The sequence below is a fragment of the Nycticebus coucang genome, chromosome 9, assembly GCF_027406575.1.
Source record: "Nycticebus coucang isolate mNycCou1 chromosome 9, mNycCou1.pri, whole genome shotgun sequence".
NCBI lineage: Eukaryota > Metazoa > Chordata > Mammalia > Primates > Lorisidae > Nycticebus > Nycticebus coucang.
This window is the reverse complement of record NC_069788.1, coordinates 58,794,597-58,820,761: the sequence shown is the minus strand read 5'-3', so window position 1 is coordinate 58,820,761 and position 26,165 is coordinate 58,794,597. Positions and strand designations below refer to the sequence as shown.

The 26,165-nt window shown below is 36.6% G+C and overlaps 1 protein-coding gene and 1 non-coding gene across 4 annotated transcripts in view; one reads left to right on the top strand and one right to left on the bottom strand.

Moving 5' to 3' along the window:
- The window catches only part of CDKAL1 (CDK5 regulatory subunit associated protein 1 like 1), a 704,761-nt gene that overhangs the window by 140,809 nt on the left and 537,787 nt on the right, over nt 1–26,165 (top strand). The window lies entirely within an intron of this gene.
- LOC128595039 (U6 spliceosomal RNA) lies at nt 4,039–4,145 on the bottom strand. The gene has a single exon (XR_008382733.1). It is a non-coding gene; the product is annotated as a U6 spliceosomal RNA (small nuclear RNA).

Below are 26,165 nucleotides of genomic sequence, written 5' to 3'. Positions count from 1 at the left end.
TTTTAGTTATTGTCTTACATTCTGTTTTATTTTAGACACCTCTGATGCCAATTGAATTTATCTTTGTTCATTATTTTAATTATTTTTTGCTTAGAGCCTGTGGGCATTTTTACTTTACTTTTGAAGACTACGAGTTTACTAGGATGTGTCTTAGAGTTGATTGTTCTGGGTAAATTTTCCCAGATACTGATTAACACTTTCAATATTTAGATTCAAGTTTTCTTTTATGTTTGGGAAGTTTTCTTGGATTATAGTTTTAAATATTGGTTCTATTTGTTTTTATTTGCTTCTTTTTCACAAATTTTCTGTTGGCTGTTCTCACTTTGGGCATTGGAGATTCAGAAGTGGGGAATGTGGAAGAGAAGTGAGGGAAGACAATTGCCTATCCAGTTGAACATACATTTTTGGATGTTGGGTGCACACTAAAAACCCAGACATCACCACTGTTCACCACTATTCAACTTGTAAGTCTAACCAAAAACCACTTGTACTTCTAAAGCTATAGAAATATAAACTTAAAAAAAGTTTTCCATTGGGTTATAATTTTATGAATGCTATTCATTCTTTATTTTGGCCATTTGTTCAGCAACTATTATTAGCCATCTCTTACAGGTTGAATGAACACTATACTAGATACTAGAGGCGCGGTCTATGTCCTCAACTACAGATAAGCCTCCTTAAAGGTGAGCTTTAAATCTAATTTCACTCTGTTTTGAATGGCTTTAAGGAAAGGTTCAGGTGTAATTAAATTGTATATTTCCTGAAAGATTAATGAGTATTACTTTCAAATTTTATTGTAAGATGTATCTTTTAAAATATAATGATATTATCAATTATGTTGGTTAAAAAAACTTATTTTGTAGCAATTACACACTCCTAAGTATTGGAAGTTTTTGAAGATAACACCATTATATTCAAAATTAGTTTTCTTACAAACATAATTTTAAGAACAACTGAAGAAATTTTCTAACAGCGAAGCACTATTAGCAGTGTTTGATTCCTTACATTCATTGCTTAAACCTCTACTGTTCTAGGACTAGTCCTTTTTAAAGATGGCTAAAACTGGGGCGGTTGTCACGTGTCTAAAATTGTTCTTTCCATAAACGAGTCTTTATTAAGACTGAATGGTGTTTCCCTTTGTCTATATTTGTGATTCTCTTGAAGGCCCTTTATTCTGAGTGAATGAAAATCTGTGCCTTCTACCTGTGGCTCTATATAGAAAGCTGGCATGACAGGGCACTTCTAGATCAAATCTTGAGCCTTAGTAAACATTGAAAAATATAATCTAACAATGATGGTTCTGTTCATCAAGGTGAGTCTGTTTATAGCAGGGCAAAAGTTAAACCTGTGTTTCTTGTTTCCTAGCCCACAAATAGGCATCTGGTTTTATCATTTTTCTGACATCAGTATGTGATTTCCAGAAGAGGAAAATAACAGTTTTTGACGCCAAAGATACTAAAGTATTTATTTATTTATTTTTTGATACTAAAGTAATTAATGCCTTAATTGAACAATCAATATTTGTGAACAGTGAAAAAAACAGATTAAGGCTGGCCACGGTGGCTCACACCTGTAATCCATGATCTATTTAGAGTTTTGTCAAGAATATAAGGTCGTGTCTAGATTCATTTTTTTTTTTTTTAAAGTATGTGGATGTTTAGTTAGTTGCTGTAGCACCATTTGTTGAAAAGACCATCTTTGCCCCATTTGTTAATATTGTTTCTGCTCCCTTGTCAAAGAGTAGTTTGACTCCATTGATAGGAGTCCATTTCTAGTTTCCTTCTTTTCTTCTGTTGATCTGTTTTTTCATCGGTAATACACTGTCTTGATTATTGTGCTTTTAGAATAAGCTTGAATTTGGGTAGTGTCATTCCTCTGATTTTGTTTTCCTTTAATATTATATTGGCTATGCTGGGTCTTTTGCCTCTTCATATAAATTTTAGAATCATTTTATAGATATCTACAAAATAACATCCTGGGATTTTGAAAGGGGTTGCATTGAATCTAGAGATCAAGTTGGGAAGAACTTACATTTTTTCAATATTGAACCTACCTATTCACAAGCATAGAATATCTCTCCATTTGTTTATGTAATTAGAGATTGTAGTTTTCTTCATATATGTATTGTATATATTTTGTTAGATTTATACGTATTTCATTTTGAGAGGTGCTAATGTAACTAGTGTTGTTGTAAATTTCAGATTCCACTGTTCATTGCTGGTATATAGGATAGTAATTGACCTTTGTATATTTACTGTATATTCTGAAACCGTGCTAAAGTAACTTATTAGTTGTAGGACTTTATTTTTTGCCAATACTTTTGGATTTTATGCCGGCTAGTCATTTTATCTATGAGCAAAGGTAGCTTTATTTCTTTCCCTCCTTCTCCCCCACTTCTTTCCTTCCCCAGTCTTCCACAGTGGTGTTGAAAGGGAGTGGATCTTAGTAGAAAAGCTTTGAGTTTCTCACCATTAATGTGATATTACCTGTAGGATTTTTGTAGTTTTTTTATTTGGTTGAAGAAGTTCTCTCTATTCTTGGTTTATTGAGAACTTTTATCATAAATGGATGTTGGTTTATGTCAGATCTTTTTCCTGTATTTATTGGTAGATCACATGATTTTTCTTCTTTAACCTGTTGATGTGATAGGTCACAGTGGTTGATTTTCAGATGGTGAACTAGCCTTGCATACCAGAGATAGATGTATATTTCTTTTTATAGATTGTTGGATTTGATTTGCTGTTTTTTATTTGCATTTACTTAAACACAGTTCTCAAAATATTTGAGTGAAATCAGGCTTCTTTTGGTAAACAAAGGACCTGAAAATAATATTTAAAAAATGAACGGGTAAAGTCCTCAGTTCATCTATGGCACAGGTGGTGTAGTGTTCCTTTCTCTTATCCTCTTCTTTGAAGCACCCATTTCTTTTCATACAGTCTGAAAGTTAAGAGGACAAAAGTACATTTGTGGTGGAATGTGTTGTCACTTGCTGATAACTAGTTGGAATATCATTATCCCCTTGTAACAGCTTTAAGAAATCTTGCCTGTTAAGGCTTACATTGTGTACGTCTTCTCATTCCCTGGTAGATTGCAGATTCTATAAAGGCCAACAAACCCACATTTTTTATGAGCATTAGCATTTGCTATACAGCGTGGACATAAAGTTCGTGTACAGTTTAGTATGTTAAGCTATTTTAAATTGCACACAAACTTTATGTCCACTTGTGTGTTGAAAGGTGTTTAGTTCTAATATTAACTGTATAGTTACATGGCATAATTTTCAACACTTAGTTGCAGGTATATTAAGATAGTGTGTTTTATGGATTGAAGGGGAATGGGCATTTTGTCTTAAATTTACTACTGAAAACTTAATTTGAACAACTTTTTGCTAAAGCATTGCTGTGTTAGGAAAGTGAAAATGAAACTTCATTTGCTATTTGCCATGTGGTAGCATTTTATATGCAGGCTTCGATCTTCAGAGCCCCTGGACTTAGTAGAAAACCCTTTCAAATGATGTTTTATACAACCGAAATTTCTCAAAAGATTTAGATTGTAAAAAAAATACATGCAAAACTTTCCTCAAAACACTTAACTTTGAAGAAACCACCAAACTACACAAATGCAGAATGAAAACAGCATTTTAATTCCACCAAAAGTAGTCATCATAAAATGTGTGAACTTAACTTCACTAGGCAGTGTTCACTTTCAAAATGAGACTATAAAAAATATTTTCTACAGTGTCGCAGCTCCAGGGCAGGCTTCAGAAAGTCTTCAGCTTCATGCTTCACTAGAGATGAGAGGTGAGTGCAGTGGAGACCTGGAGTGTGGTGTGTGTCCTCTGGACCGTAGGAAGGAGGAGGGGATCTCCTATGAATCTGAGCCCCCTGTCTTGAGAGCTCTCCATGCCCTTCCTGTAAAATCTCCATCTTTTTTAGTGGCTGAATAGTATTCCATGGAGTACATATACCACAGCTTGTTAATCCATTCCTGAGTTGGTGGGCACTTAGGCTGTTTCCACATTTTGGTGACTGTGAATGAAAAAATATGGAACGTTTCACGAATTTGCGCGTCATCCTTGCACAGGGGCCATGCGAATCTTCTCTGTATTGTTCCAATTATAGTATATGTGCTGCTGAAGTGAGCATGACATTTCTTTTTCTTAATTTTAATTTTTTAAGTAAATTTATTTCAGGTTAATGTGGGGGTGCAAGCAACCAGGTTAAAATATTTGATTTAGTTAGGTAGAGTTTGTCTTATGGTTATGTCTCCCCCACACAAGGTGTGCCAACCCCCCACCCCGTGCCCATTCAGTGAGAGCACCCTACCCCCTCTCCATCCCTTCTTACTCCTCCCCCCATCTTGAAATGAGTTTCTCTCCTATTTGGGCATACATTATTAGATCGACTAATGGCTTCATATTAGTATTGAGTACATTGGATAATTGTTTCTCCAGTTTTGTGTTATTTTTCTAAGAAGAGTGTGTTTCAACTCCATCCCGGATATTACAAAAGATGTGAAGTCACCGACTTTTTTTATGGCTGAATAGTGCCATGGTGTGCATGGACCACAGTTTGTTAATCCATTCCTGAGTGGATGGGCATTTAGGTTGTTTCCACATCCTGGTGATTGTAAATTGAGCTGCTATAAACAATCTAGTGCAAATGTCCTTATGATAAAATGATTTTTTTTCTTCTGGGTAGATACCTAGTAATGGGACTGCAGCATCATATGAGAGATCTAATTTGAGATCTTTGAGGATTCTCCATATTTCTTTCCAAAGAGGCTGTATGGGTTTGCAGTCCCAAGTTTTGGACATTTCTAATGAGTGATCCTCAAACTCAGAATCTTTTTTCAGCCATGCGTGGTCTACCAATAAGCTTATCAAAGGCATTTTTAATTTCTGTTACAGGGTTTTTGACCCCCATCAATTATTTTTGGTTCTTTTTCTGAATTTCTGTCTCTCTACTTCTGTTGCCCATCTGTTCTTGCATGTTGTGTATTTAACCATTAGCACCTTAGCATGTTACTTATTGTTGTCTGAATTTCCAGTTTGATAATGCCAACATCTCAGTCTTATCTGAGTCTAATTCTGATGCCTGCTGTCTCTTCAGGTTGTTTTTGACTTCAGTGTGCCTTGTAATTTTTTATTGGTAACTAAACATGATGTACTGAGGAAAGGAAATGGTATAAATAGGGGAGAGTTCTGTTGCCCAGTGATTAGGGCACTCTCTTCTCTAAGCCTGTGCTGGAAGTGCTTCTCAGCTTCCCTCCTAAGACCAGAAGGCAAAAGTTGGCAGGAATTGGGTATTTCTTTTCAGCCAGGTCAGTTAGGCTCTGAAATTAGACCTAGCAGTTTAGGCTGTGGTTAGCCAGTTTCTCCTGAGGGCAGACTTTTTAAAGAACAGAGTACCCTGATGTGTTTCCAAACGGTTTCTTTTACCCTTCTCCTCCTGCTGGGAGTATGAGGGGATTTGTCTCTAATGTTCACTTTAAGAACCTGGCCATGCTCTGGGAGGTTAAAATCCACACAAGTGTGGGGCCAGAGTGAGTCACACTGAAGTTTTTAACTATTAGAGTTGACCACACTGAGCCTCCAGCAATTCAGCAATTACATTTTAGCTTTTCCTACCACAGTACAGGCTTCTGTGGAAGTTTTTGCTTAGAAACATAGCAGTTTTCTGTATCTGCCTGTCAGTATCTCAATATTAAGGGAAGTGGTTTGCCTGATGGCTTTAATTTGCTTATATATCTAAGAAGAGTTGTTGATTTTTCAGTTTTAGGCTTTTTTTTTTTTTTTTTACTTGTAGGTAGAATGGAATAGCAACTTCCAAGCTTTTTACATGCTTAACTGGAAACCTGAGTTGTCCCAATCATTTCTAGGGGAAGAAAATGACTGGGGAAGAACTATAATATCAATTAATTAGTATTACATAATTCCATTGGGGGTAAATGTGTTTTTGTTATCAGTGTGTTGTTTGTTGAGGGTTTTCATTATGGCACTGATCTTCAAGAACAATCTCATGAGTGTTTTAATTTTCTTTATGGCAAAGTAGACCCCAAAATACAGAGACATTTAATTTCAATAAATTGGCCTCCTATCCTTCTCTTCCGATAAAAGAATTTCAGAGTAATTAAAAATTGATGATAAAGAATTCTGTTTGCATTACATAGGGCTTATAAAGCTGGTCTTTATAAAGACCTAATTTTGAAAAATTGAAAATACCTAATTTTCAAAAATTTCATTGTTCATTAATCCATGAACTTTTAAAATTCCTTTCCTTCCTAATTATAAAAGAAAAAAAAGCTTACAGATTGTAGAACATTTGGAAAATGCAATTTAAAAGTCACCTGTATCCCCTTTGTAGTAGTTACCATGGTTAACGTGCTGGCGTATGATTTTCCAATCTTTTTTTTTTTGTATTGCTTTATCTTTTACATAGATGAAATTGTTTTTACATATTTTATATCCCACTTAAAAAACACAATAAATAACATCTTAAATAGCTGCATAATATTTTATGGCTATACTACAATTTATATACATTTCTTGGCTGAGTAATTAGATTTTATTTAATTTTTTATTTGCTGCTATAAATGCATTATAGCCACCAAATAAATGGACATCATTGGGCCTTGGTGTTTGTCTTCATTTCTGGTTATTGCATGTTTTTAATGTAGATCAGCTTCCTGGAGGTGGAATTTCGGGTCACAGAATGAGCATTTTAAGAACTCCAGCTATATTTTGCCACATTGTTCTCTAGAAAAGGTATATTAGTTTGCCTTCTTACCAGCAGTATGTGACAATAAAGGAGATACAAGCTTCCTCACGTGCTTTTATTATAGCATTACCAATTTTGTTTTTGCTAATTTAATGGCGATTGGAATGATAGCTGATTGTTTTAATATGTATCCTTTGACCTGAGATGAAATTGAACCTTTTTACATTTATTTGGAGTATTTACCATGTATATTATCTTTATTATAGACTTCACATTTGGATATACTAATGAGCTTCTTGTGTATTGAGAATTAGCTATGAGGGAACTTTTAAAGTCATGTCTGTTTTAACATGCTCATAAAAAACAATGGTAAAGAATGAATGTAACGTTCAGATCTTGAGAGAAGGCTTTGCAGATGTAATGTGAACTGAGTAATATTTCTGTGTATCTCCACTGTGTGCTTGAGTACTTACTTTCATTACTACAAAAAAAAAAGAAAGAGAAATAAGATTCTGATTGATGTGCTGATTATTTTGCTCATATGGAAGGATGAATATACTTTTAAAATAAGCACTGGTACTATTTTAGTAGATTTTTAGGAAAGCAGGAGTTATCAGAGGTCATAGACAGTAATGACTTTGAAGTTCTTTAGGGACTGTGGGTGGGCAAAATGCTTTATGTCCTCCCCTTCGGAGATTTTGAGGCTCTCATTTATAAGCTGCCATTCATTGTCTTGTCTCTTTTCTTTGATTCATTCCATCTTTTCTTCCCAAATCTTTGGACTAGTTCCTGCAGAAAATATGAATTCACATATGCCCTCTGGGCCGAGGCATCTCTGGGCCAGCAGGCCCTGAGCAGCCGCTGCTGCTGAGAGCAGGTGTGTGTACAGATGGCATGGTGAGGCCAGCCTGCCTTCTGCTTGGTGATGCTGGAGAGGGTGATTGATAATAGAGCTTACACCGAGTAATGGTCTGAGGCAAGGCGAGCTTGAGTACCTGGCTAGGTGAAAGTCATAGCTGGCAGACCGAATATATACACTTAATTTAGCCTGTAGCTTTATTAAACTTCCTTATTATTGCTCTTAAGCAGTGAGTGACCTTGCTGCTTGCTGTTACATCTTTGCCTCCTCTCCTGCCCTGTGTCATCTGAGGGAGGTGTTAAAAATAGAGAAAGAGTTGAAAGCAGCTAACCTGAGTTTGAGAAACTTTTCAGTCATCAGTGTGTACATAATTTTGGGTGGACTCCCAAGTGTTGTGAAAGGCTGCTCATTATGTGTCTCAGTCTGTTTTTTTTTTTGTCTTCTCTTGTAGTTGTCTCCAGAATGGGGTATAGCTACCTCTAGGCCAGATGAAACAATGGCTTTGGGATTGGTTGGGAAGAACATATTAAAAACTTCATTTTTTTTTTTTTTTTTTGAGACAGAGTCTCATTATGTCGCCCTCGGTAGAGTGCCATAGCATCACAGCTCACAGCAACCTCAAACTCTTAGGCTCAAGTGATTCTCTTGCCTCATCTTCCCAAGTAGCTGGGACTATGGGCACCTGCTCCAATGCCTGGCTATAAAAACGTCATTTTTAGATCATTCTTTTTTATTTTCCATTTTGTAATTATATATATATATGATTAATACAGTAATATAAGTATGTAATGTATAAATAAATATATGTAAATTGGGGGTATGTGCAAAAGTTTTAACTTTTAAGTTTTCACAGTGTTTAAAATGCTGTAGAACTTTGTTTTATGGGCTTTTTGTATAGGTATGGTAGTTTTTGCTCATCTCAGAATACTAGTACATTTGACCATGTATGTAAGATTCCTGTCTATTTATTAGACCCTGCCCCTCCCCCCCACCCTGGGAAGTCAGACTTAATAGAATGCATATCAAGGGCATGAAGTCAAGGCTAATTCTCACTATTTCTTTGCAGGATTTTAAGCTGAAATTAAAAAGTCAAAATGATTAAAAATTTTAGAGATGACTAGTATGTTCTCAGTTTGTTATTTAACCTCCAGGTTTACCTGCAGTTTTATAACAATGTTAGGCTGCTCTCTATTTGGAGCCACACGTATCATGAGATCTTGTGAGTTCTGTTTATTACTAATCAGTAAGTGTAATGGTAGTAACTTATCTTCGGTTTTCCTCATCTTCATGTCTTTTCTCTTTTTGCAGTTTTTTTGGCCGGGGCTGGGTTTGAACTCACCACCTCTGGTATATTGGGCTGGCACCCTACTCCTTGAGCCACAGGCGCTGCCCATCTTCACTTCTTTTCATACACTGTGCCTGTAATGTCTGGGACTGTTCTAGGCTTTTGTTGGTATTCCACAGAATTTTCTTCTGGGTCACAAAGGGATTAAATATTTTCTAGAACTCTGAAAGTTCATTATTTTTGAGGTTCAAAAATCATGAAACCTGAAGTGAAACTATCTTAGAAAACCTGCTGGTGGGGATTATCAGCTATGAAATTTTATAGTAATCATTTTTGTACTTTTTCCTGGGATAATAATTTTTTGAGGCTTAATTTTTAGTTTTTCTTTAGCAGCACAGAACTTAAGAAAGAAAAGCCTAGTTTTAGGGATAAATTTGGAAAACTAGCGTCTTGAAGGGTCACAGTGCAGAGAAGATGAAAACTACCACAGAGTTAAGAAGTAAAAGGAGGCAGAATTCCCTCTGGAGCAAGGGACGGGCTCCTAGCTGCAGTCCAGTGGAGCAGCCCTTCAAAGTCTAAGGCAGCCTCTCACTTTTCTTCTTCTGTCCTAATTTCCTTTTCAAGTATTGTAAGTGTGCAGGTATTTATTGCCTTTTCAGGCTAGTCAGAAATAATATCCATAAGCCAAACTACTAGCCATTTGTGATGATTTATCCAGTTGAAATAAGATAATTCTTTTTATTCAATTTCAGGCCCCTGCAGTCCCTCTGACACAAAACTTTTAGAATTATCAGTTATTTGAACTTCTTGTGTGCATTTTATCAAGAGGAAGAAAAATAGCCACTTTTCCCCTTCCTCCAAAATGGGACAAATGGCAGAATTATCTTTTCAGATAGGTGTGGGTTTCTGTGAGGAATAAATCCTCCACATTTAGTTCTTTTTATTTAACATATTTCATATTAATGTGTGCTGAGCAGTACACACACCAGTAGCCTTCTTTTCCTGGCTGTGGCTTCCTGAAGGTCAAGACTACAGAAATATTTTTGCCTTCCCTTGTTATGTCTTATCCATTTAATGTGGATGAATGAAGTCTTATACAAAGCTTTTGTAAGACCTAGTTGTACTTGACTTTCGGATTGCTTAACTCAGAGAAGTTCTTAGTTTAATCACAGATAACTTGTTCATTGATAGGAATCATGCTTTGCATAGGCTTTATTGAGAACCTGCTAGCTACTTCAGTAGAATCACTGTTTTTACTCTGGATCCAGGGAGACCCCCCTCAGTTCCACCAAAGGAGAAGGATGGGCTTTGCTGCCTGCGCATCAGGATGTCATTCTTTGAGTTGTACAGACAAGGTTCTACTCCTGCTGCTTTTGCATATTCTTTGTATCGGTGTTAACCTTGTCACCCAGCATCAGCTCAAAAGATGTGACAGAAACCATAGCTACATTAATGCCAGGGCTAAGGAAGTCACCCTACTTTCACCAAATAGCCCAGAAAAGTAATGAGAAAAGCCATGACCCCATATACATTATTAACAGCAGAATGAAGGCCTTTGTCACTGACCTTTCATTTCAGTGAAAAAGCGGTGTTTTGTGTTTTTTTTTTTTTTTAAATTTCAGATTATTATTGGGGTACATATGTTTGGATTGCATAGTTTGTTTTTATAAGGTTAAAGTCAGAGTTGTAGGTATGTCCTTCACCCACAAAGTGCGATATACCCGTACAGTGTAGCCACTGGGTGGGAATTTACTCATCCTCCCTACCCCCGAATTTCACTGAGTTTTGCCTATGAGCATATAGGGGTGTTGATCAACTAGTTTTTACATCTTTGTTTAAGCAGGGCTGTTGTTTTTCTACCCAGTAACTGTGAAAGATATATAATAGAAATGGTGTACATTTTTTAGGACTGTGTCTTTCTGGGAGAAATCAAGCCTGTAGCCTTCTGAACTGGATTTTCTCAAGCTTCCAGACAAAATTTGGCACGGAGTGTCCAGAATTATTTCCTAAAAAGTGTCTAGGCTCTTCAGCCCACCAGCCACCGACTTTTTGTGTGATCTCTCACATATGCATCTTCTTTTTCTGTTCCACGCAGGTGAAGGGCTTGTCATTACAATTATCCGTTAGGACTGCTCAGGTTAGAGGTCCATCCAGCTGTTTGTAAATACACATTGTTTTTGTTTTCTTTTTTAGAGCTGAGCCCAGATATCAGGTTATAATGGGAAGAAGCGGTATTTGTACACTACCAGAGAGCTTCTGTTTGTTCATATCTGCTAATTAAGTCGTAACACTGAATTTCTTATTATCTGTTCCTTGCACTTCCATCGTTCTTTTGTTTTTTTCCCTCTTTGGCCAGGCAGATATCCTCTGGATTGCCAACTCTTCTATAGAGTGCCATGGGTAACCATTCTGGTTTTCGTTGGTGTATTTTTTTTGTAATTGTAGTACAATATACATAACATAAAATTCACCATTTTAGCTGTTTTTACCATTTAAACTTTCAAGTGTGCAGTGTAGTGGCATTAAGTATGCTCACATTGCTGTGAGAATTGCAACCATCACAATTATTCCTCTCCAGAACTTTTTCATCATCCCAACTGAAACTCTTTGCCCAACTGAAACTCTTTGCCCATTAAGGAATAGCTTCCCATTCTTCCTTTCCCTAAGTCCCTGATAACCAGGATTCTACTTTCTGTCTCTCTAGATTTTACTGTTTCAGATGCCTCATAGAAAAGGATTCATTGATATTTTAAAAAGGGATCTGTGGACAGGCATGGTAGCTCACACCTGTAATTTTAGCACTTTGGGATGCTGAGGTGAGATAGGAGGATCACTTGAGGCCAGGAGTTCAAAACCAGCCTGAGCAAGAGTGAGACCCCGTCTCTACAAAAAATCGAAAGATTAGCCAGGCATGGTGGCATATGCTTGTAGTCACAGCTACTTGGGAGGCTGAGGGAGGAGGATTGCTCAAGCCCAGGAATTTGAGGTTGCAGTGAGCTAGTATGATACCTCTGTCTTCTAGCTCAGGCAAAAGAGCAAGACCCTGTTTCAAAAAATAAATAAATAAAAAAGAGATTTGTAAAAGCTGCCACATTTCTTGAGTGCATGTCTTAAATCACAGGTTAAGTTTGCATTTCTTCTCTTAGCAATGGCCCAAGGCATTCTAGGCCAGCCTGGAGCAGGAGAGCACATGTTGGGGGTGGGTGGGGAGGGGGAGCTGGAAATAATGGGCCTTCTTCCTTTTAATAAAGACTGACCTTGAGAACCCATCTAAAAATTAAATAGATTTCTTCCCCATATTTTTATATCCTCTGTGGCAGTTACAAAATAGGGAGATTTTTGTGTTACTCAAGATCTTCAAGCTCCAAGTTTCCAGAGATTTTACAGTTACATTGTGAATTTTTAAAAGGAATCAAGTAGCTAAAGGCATCTGAAAACATTTGGTGAAGGAAATGAAATCCCTCCTTTAAACAACAATTAGAAGTTAGCCTAATGACTAGTTAAAGACACTTCCCTCTGGTTGTCTGTCAAGCAAGAATAAATACTTTTTTATTTTGACCTCATTTCTGTCCATCATTTCATGCTTGGATTAGAGAAAAAAAATTATTGTTTGTGTTTTTAATTGTTCAAAAGCTATTTTAACAAAATTGTTTACACTTTTAGCAGATAGTTTTAAGATTAATTTTAATGCAAGATGTATTAAATTGAAAGATATTATCATAGAATAAGAATCACAACCTGTGTAGTATTTGAATCAATGCTGAGTAAGCCTTTCACTAACTGTTTACAAGTAGTCTACAACCATGTTTGCTACACATTTCTTTTCACCTTTCCCCAGTTAGAACTTGACATAAATGGTGTGTGTTGAAGAGTATTTTGTATGACATGGGTATGTGGCAGTCATTTTTCATCTTATTCACTTGTAATGAATTTCAGCATTTTCCATGTTTGCTCATGAGGATTTAAAAAAATACTCTACGTTGCTTTATCAAATACTTGACTACTGACATGATAATCTGACTGTTAGCAGCATTGTGGCCATCATGTAGAATGTTATTTCCTTACACTAAGTCAATCAAGATGAAAAAAATCATTAGAGAGAAGCAAAGGGAAGAAAACTGGCTCTTCTTTCCTAGGGTTGGATGAACTGGGAACTAGAAGATGTAGTGCAAAAACTGGTGTGAAAGTCCTGTAGAACATGACGGAAATAAGCTGATTTTGTTTACAAAGAAACTTCACTGAGATGTGCAAACCATTTGCATTTCTAAGTAAAATGTTTTGAAATCCAAAAAGTATTGTGCATCATTGCTTGAAAGTAATGGCTTCTTTAGTTTTGTTTTCAAGGCTTGGGATAAGATGTTTGAAATGTTAAGTGAATTGTATTTTCATCTAGGTTAAGATTTTATCTGTTTTTGAAAGATACGTGATGATTTAGATCAAAAGAGAAGGCCACTTTTGGGGGAAAATACAATTTGTTTAATTTGAGGTACAACTGATTTTAATTTTAGAGAAAAGCATTGATGGTTGACTTGATTTTTTAGGATCACTTTTCTTGAGGACTTTTGAGTCACTGATCATTTTAATAATATGATAAAAGTTATAATTATACTGCCCCCATCCTTCAAAAGAAGTACATTCATAAGCATGTGGAATGTTTTCATGTAATGTTAGTTGAATTTCCTAAAGGCCAAACATGGATGTGAAGTTAGAAACTGTATAAGGGCTGTCATGAGTTGAAGTAAGTCAGTTTTACCATTTACAAGATTTAGTTTTTGGCCAAGAAGTTTCAGGTGAGTCAGCTACTTTACTGTAAGAATTCAGTCCCGTTTGTGCTGTAGAAAGGTACCTGTTAATCATCGCCGCCTCCTGAGATGGGATTCTGACTAAGAGGTTAGAAGGTGTGAGGTTTTGCCTTCTTGACTAAAGCAGCTGAATGCACTTAGACTTGAAGTTTGAATGACACAAACCCATCTCACTCTTTATGGACGAGTCTTTTAAAGTCACTTACAGACGCTGTAAAGGAGATACCGATTTACATGCTCTATATCAATGAGGCACCTTGTTTCACACGATTCTGTCTCCTGATGAGGTTCCTGGTACATTTTACTGTGCCTGGCTACAAGATATTGTCTCTTCAGTGAACTTTGGTTGAATCATTCTAAACCCCACTAAATAAAATTTTAGACAACCCTTTTGTTTTGGAATAATTCTAGGTTTACAGAAAAGTCACAAAGATAATATAGAGTGTTCTTATGTACCCCTCACGCAGTTTCCCCGTTGTGAGCATGAACATTACTATGTGACATTTCTCATAATCAAGAAATTAACACTGGTACATTCCTGTTAACACCACACTTTATTCATATTTTCCCAGTTTTCCCCTGGTGTCTTTTTTTTCTCTTTCAAGATCTTAGTCTCCTCTAGTTTGTGACAGTTTCTCAGGCTGTCTTTATTTTTGATCCTTGAACAGTCTTGGGCTGGTCAGTTGTTTTGTAGAATGTCCCTCAGTTTGGATTTGTCTGGTGTTTTTCTCATATTCAGAGTAGTGTTACGAGGTTTCCAGGGGTGACACAGAGGTGAAGTGCCATTCTCATCATAGCCCAGGTATATTCATGCCAAACAATGTTATTTTTGGTATTTCAGTCTCATAAGGGAGAGGTGTTAAGAGCCAGAAGGTAAAATTTAAACCAGTTTTGCCACAGTGAAAACTGTGGTAAAGATAAAATGAGAGAACTGAATCTAAAAGAGACATTTATATTTATCTGGGGGAATTCAGCCCTGGGTATTTAGGGCATGCCTGGCTTTGGATGTTTAAGAGTTGGTAGTATTTATTTAATGATATAAATCAAACCAGTGAAAAGGCCAGAAGTTTATAGACACACATGTATATTTATGTATATAAATTTGCAGTGATAATTTTTAAAGTCTCCCAAACCAATTTTATTTTTCGAGTGAGAAAAATCCTTAATTATATTCCTTTCCTCTCCTCTGCTACTGTACATTTTTTCTTTCCTTGTGTTCTTTTGCTTTGCAGTTATGTTATTTGAGTTCAGTTAATGATACTGGGAAATATGTCAAAGCATTTGTCACCAGAGTGGTTTATCCTTTAATAAATGGTGAGGTGGTTTTGCAGACAGGTGACACACTTTAATGTATTACAGAGACTAGTCTTGTTAGTTATTGATTAGTGATGAATAAATTACTGCCACACTCAATCATAAGAAAATTTCTTTTGGGGATAATTAATCAGATTCATGTACTTCTTAACCAGTGGAGCATTATCATCTTTTTTAGTTACAAGAATGAACTTGCCTGCCTCTGCCTTGAGTAAATTCAGGGCAGAAGCAGACAGGTTTCTAGTTTTATATTTTGATCTTTACTTTTATTAAGCAGATGAGAAGTATACTTGCTTAAAAATTACTTCAAACTGCCTTTCCTGTTGAGTAGATTTTGAACTACCTGCTTGACAGATGGTATTGGAAGTAATTACTGAAATCATGTGTTTACCTGCTCGTGAACATGTGTTCACCAGATGCACCCTATTTACCCAGAGCTGCGATTTCTTAAAGAAACATGCACCTTCTGGATAGAGTTGCATAACTTAGGAGAATAAAAGCTCTTCAAGCCAGAGCTCTCAATTGCTTTGTGGCACACTCAGCTGCAGTGAAAAGAGCCATTTACATTTCTTAATGAGCGGTCAGTTTAGCCCACAGAACCACTTTCAGCATTATCTTTCTTTCTTTTGACTGACTTAATACTTTAATTTTGCCTCTCTACTGAATTATTTGACAAATAGCTTCCCAAATTGTTGATTGAACTGGAGGAATAGTGACTAATCCATCTTCTTAAGGTGATGGTTTTGCTTTATTATATAGCTATATTATTTTTATAAACATGTTTTCCAAACCATGGGTTAAAAATATACCCATCTTCCTTATTTCTAAATTCTAATTGTGGAGGTCTGGCTTTTGGGTTAAGCATTTGCTTTTTTCCCAGCAACTCATGGATGTTCATTTTCATGAAGATTGAGAACAGCTATTTTAATATCTTATTTACTAACCATCAAAACCTAATTTATGTTTTCCACCTTATTTCTAGTTTATTACTGTGAAACAAAGTAGAAAGAACTGAATGATAGTGACCCTTCCCCCCACATGTGTTCCTTAAGAGTGTTCAGTTTTGAAACTGAGTACGTTTAACTGTATGTAAACCCTGAGAAACAAGGAAAGTCATTGTTTTAGGATTTTGACAGGTGCAAAACTGTAAATAATTACAGGCCTGGGCAGAAACTAGAACAGAAGTTGCACAGCAGCTGGCAGGCCTGACCTGTGACAAGTCTGACCTGAGTTAGGTAGCCTAAATTTCATGACAAGCTCAGATTTGTTTTATAGTATGAAATTCACCTTCTGCTACAGAAAGATTCTACTGATTGAGGCTTGATAGCTGCAGAAAAGGGGCATAACGTAGCTGCCCACTGAGCACCTTTTGTATGACTTCAGGACCAGATGGAATATGTATACATGAATTTTAAAATTGATTTAAATTTTTACTGAAATAAATCACTCAATACCAAATGGTATATAGTGGTTATATCTGAGGATCTGGGGGATTTTTCTTTTTACTTTTTATGTAATCTATATTACTAAAACATTTTAATCTTTAGACTTAAGAGTATATCTGGCTTTTGTGAAAAGGAAAGCAATTTTAATTATTTAATATTTTGGGACCAGCTGAATTGTATTTTTCTTGGTCTCCGTTGAAAGTAATACAGATTTTTCATGAGATTGTATTACCATTAGGTTCCATTAGGCAGTCCCTCACCTTAAAGCATCAGATTTGTTGCTGGTCCATAAAGAAGCCTGCCAGAGCTTCCACCCTCCATGCTGGGAGGTGACCCTGGAGAGATGTAGTTAGGAAAGGATGGCGACCTGCTAGAGCAGGGGAAAAAAGCTGATGATTTGGCAGCTAAAAATTTTTGACAAATTTATACATTTAAAAAAACCTGTGCTTCTGGCTCTTGAAAAAAACTGATGATTTGGTAAGTCTGGGCCTGTAATGCCACTGGTTGGCTGGAGCTGCCCCTTTGAGCTCTGGTTTGATCCAGTCCATATCTTTCCCTGTTGTCCTTTCACTTCTGTGACCTTCCTTATAGACATCTAAATTAATGTCCCTTGGTCTAGAGGATATGTACCTCAAAAATGCAGAGGAAGGACAACTTTTAGGAGTTTTATGGAGCCTTCATCCAGTTAGGGTTGTTTTGCTGGTGGAACCTTGTTCCCTCCCACCCTTTCCAAGGTGTTCCCCTCTTTTTCTACATAATACTTGCATTTTTCTCCCCTTCCTTGTTATGAAAATTATGCCCACTAGAATGTTGCGTTATGTTCTCTCTAGCTACCCTTAGTAAAGAATCTGGAGTAAGACTTCCGTGAATATTTACTAGTTCTCACTAATGGAAGTACACATTAGCATTTTTAGTTTAATCAGCTAGTTTTCTTCTTGTTTTTAGCAGAGATCAGCTTTATTAAAGGATGAGAGGTGGATTAGAAAAGCAGGATAGACATTTTTAAAGCTTTAGGCACATCAGGAGTTAGTTCAATGGGATAATGCCATGGTGGGTGACTTGAGAGGTGACAGCAATAAAATCATTACTGAGTAGATAAAAGGAAGTAGAAAGATGCCAGAAATTAAAATTCTTGCAGAAAAGGGAGAAAAATGGTCTTCTGTCTTCTTCTCTTTCCTATACTCTACTACGTGGTGTTTCAGCTCTTAGAACTCAGAGCTGATAGAATAAATAGAATTTGCTTTTTGTTTCTTACTGGGGGGAGAAAGGAGAACAGCGGAAGAGCTGAGTTTTACTTGTTTAAGATTCTCACAACTGACTGTAATATGGTTTACGGTGGGATATATGCTGTGGATATATTAAAGTTAAAAACAACACCTTCATTGTTAGTTGGTTTTTGGCACATAGCTCACACATAAGTTGGGTTGTCCTGGGCTTTGTTAAATAAAGTTAATATAGAAGGAATGGTGTAGACTGGAGCTTGGCAAACAGTGACTCTTGGGACAAATCTAGCTTATTGTTTTTTTTTATTTTTTGAAGTTTTATTAGAACATAATCGCACCCGTAGTTAACCCACTGTCTATGGCCGTGTTCACACTGTTAGAAGGTTAGACTGGAATAGTTGTGGCATTGAGATCATATGGCTCACAAAATCTGAAATATTTATTATCTAGACCTTTACAGAAAAAAATCTGCTGACACTTGGTGTAGATGGTTCTGTCCAAAAAAGGAAAAAACTCAACACTTCTATGTGCTCTGAGGCATTTTTTATTAACAACAAAAGGAATTGGCCATGTGATTCATTTTATATGGCTGTTTGAGTGTGAGAATGTTTTATAGAGTTATTATACCATTTGAATGAAGTAAAACTTTTATAATATCTTAGACTATAAATTGGACTACAATTTTACTGTGTCACTGACTGTAACTTTTTTCTAGGGAAGATTATGACAGTTAACAGGAAAACATGAAGTAATATAAATAGTAAAAACATAATATTAGTAAAAATTGTAAAATAAAAATTTTATTTTGGGTTGCAGCTTTTTGGTAGGGAAGAATATAATAGTAAAAACACATTTTCAGGAATATCTTTAATGCATAAATGTGTGCATATGGTCCATTGTGATGTTAATTTAAACTTTGAAATCTGCTAAAAGTTTTAGGGAAATAAATAGTGAGTTGTCATCTAATGATCAAATTAAACACTAATAAAATTATGTCTTTATTTTTCAATTTTGAGAGCATTTGAAAAGACTAGGCTGATGCAATGTGGAATTCGTTCATCACAATTACTGTGTGTTTCAAGAATTAAGTAAGCACTATTGTAGGCACTGGGATTTCTGTACTGAATAAAACAAAACATATCATGAGCTTACATGGTAAGGGGAGAAACATTTATTGACTCAATTGTTTATTGAATCACACCAAGTGTTTTTTAAAAAATTTAGGGATGTAGCAGTGAGCTAAGCCAATTTTCAGCTTTCACATAGGTTATTTTGTAGTTGGAGAGGAAAGGTAGCATGTAAGTCCAGTAGCACATGTGATGTAGAAAATGAAACCAAGGTCTTCAGAGAGATGGAGGATATTCTTTTGGTTAGCATGATCAAGAAGGACTTCTTTGATATGATGACATTTGAGCAGAGACCAAAATAAATAAGGTCATGAGTAGTGGGGATATTTGGGAAAAGAACATTCCAGGCAGAGGGAATAGATGCAAAAACAGTGAGGGAAGAATGTGCTTGGTACATTTCAGGAAAAGAGAAGCCAGTGTGGCTGGAATAGAAGGAGCCAGAGGGAGAATCTCCATTCAAGGAGTGACTCTGAATATTTATCAGAGGTAAAGTCATCTGGGTGCCAAGCCAGATTCTATATGAAGTGACAGCAGCATAAACTAGAAACAAGGAGCTATGAAAGAGGTTGCTAGACCAGAAGTTAAGAAATAATAATTTGCTCATTACTCCTTAGTCTCATTTCTGTGAATCTCCTTGTGAATTATACTTTCTAAATGGAATTCTAGGTGGTATATTCCAGTACCACGAGGCCTGTATGAATTGTTGAATTTATAGTGTGAACATACCATTATAGGGTGGTCATCTGGTTAATTTGCAGCACAGAATATGAGGCTTGGAATAAATGGGTCAGAAAGCCTGACTAAAATGAGAATAACAATTCACATTCAATTAAAATGTGTGTCGCCTGCAATGATTTCTTATTGTACTAGGGTAAAGGGGAGAAAAGAAGTAGGATGATAATTAATAGTTGTAAATTTAAAAGTCAGCTTTATTCTAAGTGTTAATTTTTCCTAGAAGTGTTGTACAAAATGGTCAAGTTCCTGAAATTGTGGAAACACTGATCATGGTATTTATGATTGCAAGGCATGCTAGGTAGCCGGCCTCAAGTGTGAACTGATTAACTTAGGGCTTATGTAACATGCTTCAGCAAAAGTAGATATTTAAAAATAACTGACTTTGGGCGGCGCCTGTGGCTCAGTCGGTAAGGTGCCGGCCCCATATACCGAGGGTGGCGGGTTCAAACCCGGCCCCGGCCAAACTGCAACCAAAAAATAGCCGGGCGTTGTGGCGAGCGCCTGTAGTCCCAGCTACTCGGGAGGCTGAGGCAAGACAATCGCTTAAGCCCAGGAGTTGGAGGTTGCTGTGAGCTGTGTGAGGCCACGGCACTCTACCGAGGGCCATAAAGTGAGACTCTGTCTCTACAAAAAAAAAAAAAAAAAAAAACTGACTTTTTTTTTCATTTTGCAAATGATAATATTTATGGCATTTTAATTTTTAGTACTGCTGAATGTATGTTTTTCTAGTAAGTCTTTCAGTTTTAAAGCAAGTATCAATAAACAGAATTTTATTTCTGGCATAGTAAGACTATTTTTCACAAAATACATATTTTATAAAGAACAGTGTCAATCACAACTAGCATTTAGTTCCTGTTTGTGGGCTTTGTATAGGGCTACAGTATAGGGCTTTGACTCTCAGCGGTTAGTAATGATTGTTTAAATACCACACAAAGATAAGACACACTGAATGTACACCATTCAGACATTCAGAGAGGGATTTCACCAGGGAGGTCCTCACATTTAACAAGCTGCATTAAAACTTCTTTGCAAACACTTGGTGGGAACCAGTACACATTTTTACTCACTAGTAATAATATATATGGCAGTTTCATTCTCAGGCAAACCCCAAATGTATTAGGAATCTGTGTGTATTTCGTGGATTTTAGAGGAGTCTCATGCTAGCTTTGAGCAGGTTTACTTTCATGTGAGTAACCTATAGCTTTTCTTTTCCTTGGTGCACAGTGTCTCAGCAGAACACCCCTTCTCCAGGGCTGTTGAGGGTGCCTTCTTTGGCTGCTGCTTGTGTCACTTGTCCCATGTGGTGGGTCTGGTAGGCAGTCTGTGTTCATAGAGGAGTTGCTTCATGAATTGGCTCAAATGATGAGACAATTACTGATGTTGTCAAACATTGGCATCTTTCAGTAACACATCCAAGGGCAGCCAGGCTTACACATGGGTGTTTGTGCCCACGATTATGAGCCACAGGAAAGCTGAGGTGGTGGTGAGGGCCACGTCCAGACCAACCATTTGGTCCACACTGGATAGGACAGTAGAGAGGTGGTAAATGAGACAGCCACAGCAGGCTGGGCCAGCCAGCTCTCTCCACTTGTGCTACCTGGGAAGATTTCCTTTGCCTTAATTTGGCTGCTCTATCAAAAGATATCCATCTCCCCCCAGTAGCCTTGCTTGGTGTGGGGAGGCAAAGCTGTTTGGGCTGGACCTTGGCTGTAGAATTCAGGAAGAAAGAAAAAAAGTCTCTGAGCCTAACTTCTTTTACTTTAGACTTTTTTTGGTGGGGGGTTAAATTTGGGGTGGTCATCAAATGCCCATAGACTGATCCAACCAGCTTCTGCCTGTTTTCTGTTCTTGTATTTCTACCAAAAACATCTTACAATTTGAACTTTAATAATACTGGTCATGCTTTTCTCCCCACTCCTCTCATTATTTCAGATTTATAACATTATACCTTTGTTCACTCAAACCAAAGTGCCATTTAATTTGGTCTCCTAATTTTACAACTGGGGAAATATTAATAGAATACCACCAAATAGCTCCATTTAAATGTATCTGTACATCTCGGTGTTTATGTGTATCATTTATACATCTGTTATACAAAGTCATAAATAATCCAGAAGTACAGCATCTGTCTCACCTGCTGCTCTCTTTATGATGTGAAGTCATGAGTCACATGAATAATTATGTTACTTGTATAAAGTACTTGGAAGACAGTTTCACTTGCATGAGTCCTGTGCTGCATGTCATAAAGATGATAAGTTTGAGCCATCTGTTACTTAAAAAAAAAAAGATTACCCTAGTATACCACCTGGTGTTTAACTAGGCCTTGGGATTTGTTCCAGATACAGCACTGCTTCATTGAGCAAATATTGGGGTGAGGGTGGGTAGGGCTTGGTGCTTACTTCTGGGGCTTAAGAGGGATCCTTTTCACTGAGCTCTGAGCAACAGTTACTTGGTTCATTGTTATTTCCTATTGTGGTTAGTCATTAAAAACAATTTTGTCTTAATTTCGAAAATTAGATATGAGGAGTTATATTACACAAAAACAACATTATACAATGATGGAGATAATGTTCTGTGCAGCATGATTTAATTTGGAGCAGTGGATGGCCACCTGCTAGGCCTTTGTTCTTGTGGCAGTCTGGCAAGTGGCCCCTGTATTTTGGGTCTGTTGTTGGTCACGTGACTGTTGAGATCTGCTTGGGTTAGTTGCAAACCATTAATCCGGCGGCACAGAAATGATGGAATATTTGACTACTGGGTGTTGAATTAAGAAAACAAATCCCTTTTAAAGTTATTATTCCTCAATCACGGAGTGCTGTTATCATGTTGATATAACATCTGAGTCTTTGCATTTTATCTAGGGTAGCTTATTCTTATCTACAATATAAAAAAGAAATCTAGGTAATATTTGGCATTATGGTAACTAGATACCATATAGCACCTGTCTGCTTACCCACTGTGGTGGGGTAACCGTGTAATTCAGTGGCTAAGCTGGGACACTTAGGTAGTGACAAAGTGCTGCTAATAATTACGCTGGTTTAAGAGATGTATACAAGGACATATGGTCATTCTACTTACAAGGTATGGCCATTTTACCATACTTTGTGATCGAGAATAACTGCATATTCTACATGTATTTAAGGATAATGCCTATTTTTAAATTGTATTAATTGTGGCTTGGATAGTGTCTCATGGAAAGTAGGCACTCAATAAATAGTTGCAAATTGAATAAATATTTATACTTTAAAAAATTGTAAAGCTTCCTGCCAGATATCTTTAAAAATGTACATTTTCGAAGAGATATGAGTTAAGAATTTGGTATATTTTCTTGACATTAGGCCCAGACTCAGGTATTCACATAGTGATATTACTTACTGACCTGTGATTTGAACTCTGAAATCATTTTCTCATGTAGTATGCATATTATAAGGGTAGGAAAGGCACTTAAAAATTGCAATTACCTATTATTCTGTTTAAAATAATTTAAACTACATGCAAGGAGAATGAGCTATTTAGTCAAGGGTTCATGACTTATCCTGGCAACTTATTTACTTTGCCTTTTTATTTGAAGGTAATTAAACAATTCAGTGGCTACTTCATTTTCTTATTTTCTCAGAAGAAATTAAGGAATTACTACGCCTGATAATGCTTTGTCAGAGACTTACGTAGTATGGAAAGAAATTTTGGATCATTTTTTTCTGCAACTTTATTATTTTTGTGTATCACTTTAGAAATTTTTTTTTCTTTTCTTTTTTTTTTTTTTTGTAGAGACAGAGTCTCACTGTACCGCCCTCGGGTAGAGTGCCGTGGCGTCACACAGCTCACAGCAACCTCTAACTCCTGGGCTTACGCGATTCTCTTGCCTCAGCCTCCCGAGCAGCTGGGACTACAGGCGCCCGCCACAACGCCCGGCTATTTTTCTGTTGCAGTTTGGCCGGGGCTGAGTCTGAACCTGCCACCCTCGGCGTATGGGGCCGGCGCCCTACTCACTGAGCCACAGGCACCGCCATAGAAATTTTTTTTCTTATTACAAAGCTCCTCTCTCCTTATAAGCCCTACTTTACTATATATGACATAAAAAAAGAGTGTAGGAATTTCTTTCTTTCTTCTTTTTTTTTTTTCTTGTGTCTCGGCCAGCTCATGAGACAGATTAGATTTAGCTCAACCCTTGAATATAGGTTTTGAAAAGTCAGTTTTAGTTTAAAAGGACTCTGTGAAGTGAGCTGGGAACTTTGGTCTTTTCTTCTGCTCTCAGATGGGTTTTTAAAAAGAATGTCAGAAGATCTTGGGTTTGAGACCTTGGTAAGACCTTGTTCAAGACCTTGTTAATTGTTGAAACATCCCGTCTGTCCTAGTCTCCCTGTTTCTAATATGACAGAATTGAAACTTCTATTCAGGCTGGGCGCAGTGGCTCACACCTATAATCCTAGCACTCTGGGAAGCCAAGGCAGGCAGATTACTTGAGCTCAGGAGTTTGAGACCATCTAAGCAAGAGCAAGACCCCATCTCCACTAAAAAATAGAAAAAACTAGTTGAGTGTTGTGGCTATTTAGACGCTGTTTCTTTTTATTTTATTTTTTAGTTTGGTGATTTTATAGTCTTGTTCTTTCTGCATCTTTCTCTTTTATTTTTCTACAATTCTGGTCTGATTTCTTTTACCTTCAGTTTCTTCTTCTTATGTCTTTTCTTTTTGAATTTTTTCCCCATGAGTGAAAGAGTTTACCAAGTCTTATTTATGTCTACCCTAATTGATTATAATATTCAGATACTTTTCATACTAGAACTTGCTTGGGTACTTTGTGATTTTTATATAGTAGAATTAGATGCATGAAGAAGATACTTATTTGCTTGTTAATTTCCTCCCTTTTGCACAGTAAGCTCCGAGGACAGGTGCTATGTTTGTTTATAGCTCTGTCTCCAGAATATGGAAGTGTACTGGGTGCCTACTTTGAAAAATGAATAGAAACACCTTTGTTTCCTGGTAGTTTACCAAATCAGATATTATTTGGGAAGCATCTTGGAGCTCGTTTGCTCTACATAAAACCTCAGAATCTTGGTTTAGTATTTGAATCATCTGTCTAATGAAGGAGAAAGCTCTTTTGAGGGGTTCTTATGCTGTAGGTTTATCCAAGTTGAGCATCCCTAACCAAGACATCTGAAATCTATAATACAAAACTTGTTGAGCACTAACATGACTCACAAAGGAAATACTCATTGGAGCGTTTAAGATTTTATATTTTTGGATTAGGGATGCTAACTAAGTATAATGCAACTATTCCACAATAAAAAAAAAATGAAATCTAGAACACCTCTGGTCCCAAGTATTTGGGATAAGGTCTACTCAACCTGTAGCCTCTTCCCTTTCTAATGCTTGTTGTCCTTACACTCGTTTTACTACTTTATCAGTTAAGATGCTTTTTGCTTCGAGTAATAGAAATCTCAGCTGACACTCACTAAATGAGAAGGAAGTGTGGATTATGTTGTACAACAGGAACTTCAAGAAGCCTGATTGAACTTCTCGTTGTCGTGGGAGACTCAAACTGAGTTTTCTTCCCTTTCCCTTTTACTTTCTTGGTTTCATCCTTAAAGCTGATTTTTTCTTTGGTTGTGAGGACAAGAGCAACAATTGGACCCACATTTTCATTGTTTATATCTACTGGGAAAGAGGCTGATCTAGAACCTGAGCAAGGATATTTTTGTTTTCTTGGTCCAAATTGGCTTCTCTCCTAAATACTGGCAAAGGAGATAAAATTACAGAATTGGTTTGGACTGATCATCTCAATTGCAATGGATGTTGGAATCAACTACAACACTCACTAAAATCTCATGTGAATTAACCTTTATAAACAAATTTCTAAAGACTGTTGATGTCCTGATCTTCAAGTTAAGATATCCTAGAGTAATTAGATTTATATTCAAGAGGATGATCAATAAAAATATTATCATGATAATGACTTTGTTAGGAAAATTATAGCATATACATAAAAACAGTTCCCATCGCCTTGTTACACTATAGCATCATAGTATTGTAGCACAGTTTTTTTTTTTTTTTTTACTAAATTTAGTATAGTCTAAGTACGTAGTGTTTGTAAAGTCTACAGCAGTATACAATAATGTCCTAAGTCTTCACATTCACTCACCGTGAGCAACTTCTAGTTCTGCAAGCTTCATTCATGGTAAGTGCCCTATACAGGTGTACCATTTTTTGTGTTTTATACCATATTTTTACTGTAACTTTTCTATGTTTAGGTATGTTTCAATACCGTATCTTTTCTATGTTTAGATATGTTTCAGTACACACATACCATTGTATTTCAGTTGCCTACAGTATTCAGTACAGTAACATGCTATACAAGTTTGCAGCCTAGGAGCAATAGGCTATACCATATAGCTAGGTATGTAGTTGGCTAGATTTGAGGTTTGTATCAGTATAATCTGTGATGTTTGCATTTCAAAATGACCCAATGACACATTTGTTAGAATGTATCCCCAGAGTTACGTGATGCATGACTGTATATAAAAATCATTTAGAACCCCCTTAAGTGTGTTTGATCTGATAACGAGTGTTGTGTTTACATTATTTAAGTAAAATGAAATCTTGTTGACTGTAAAAGTGAAAGAGATAACTAGGACATAGTGAGATTACTTAAAAAAAA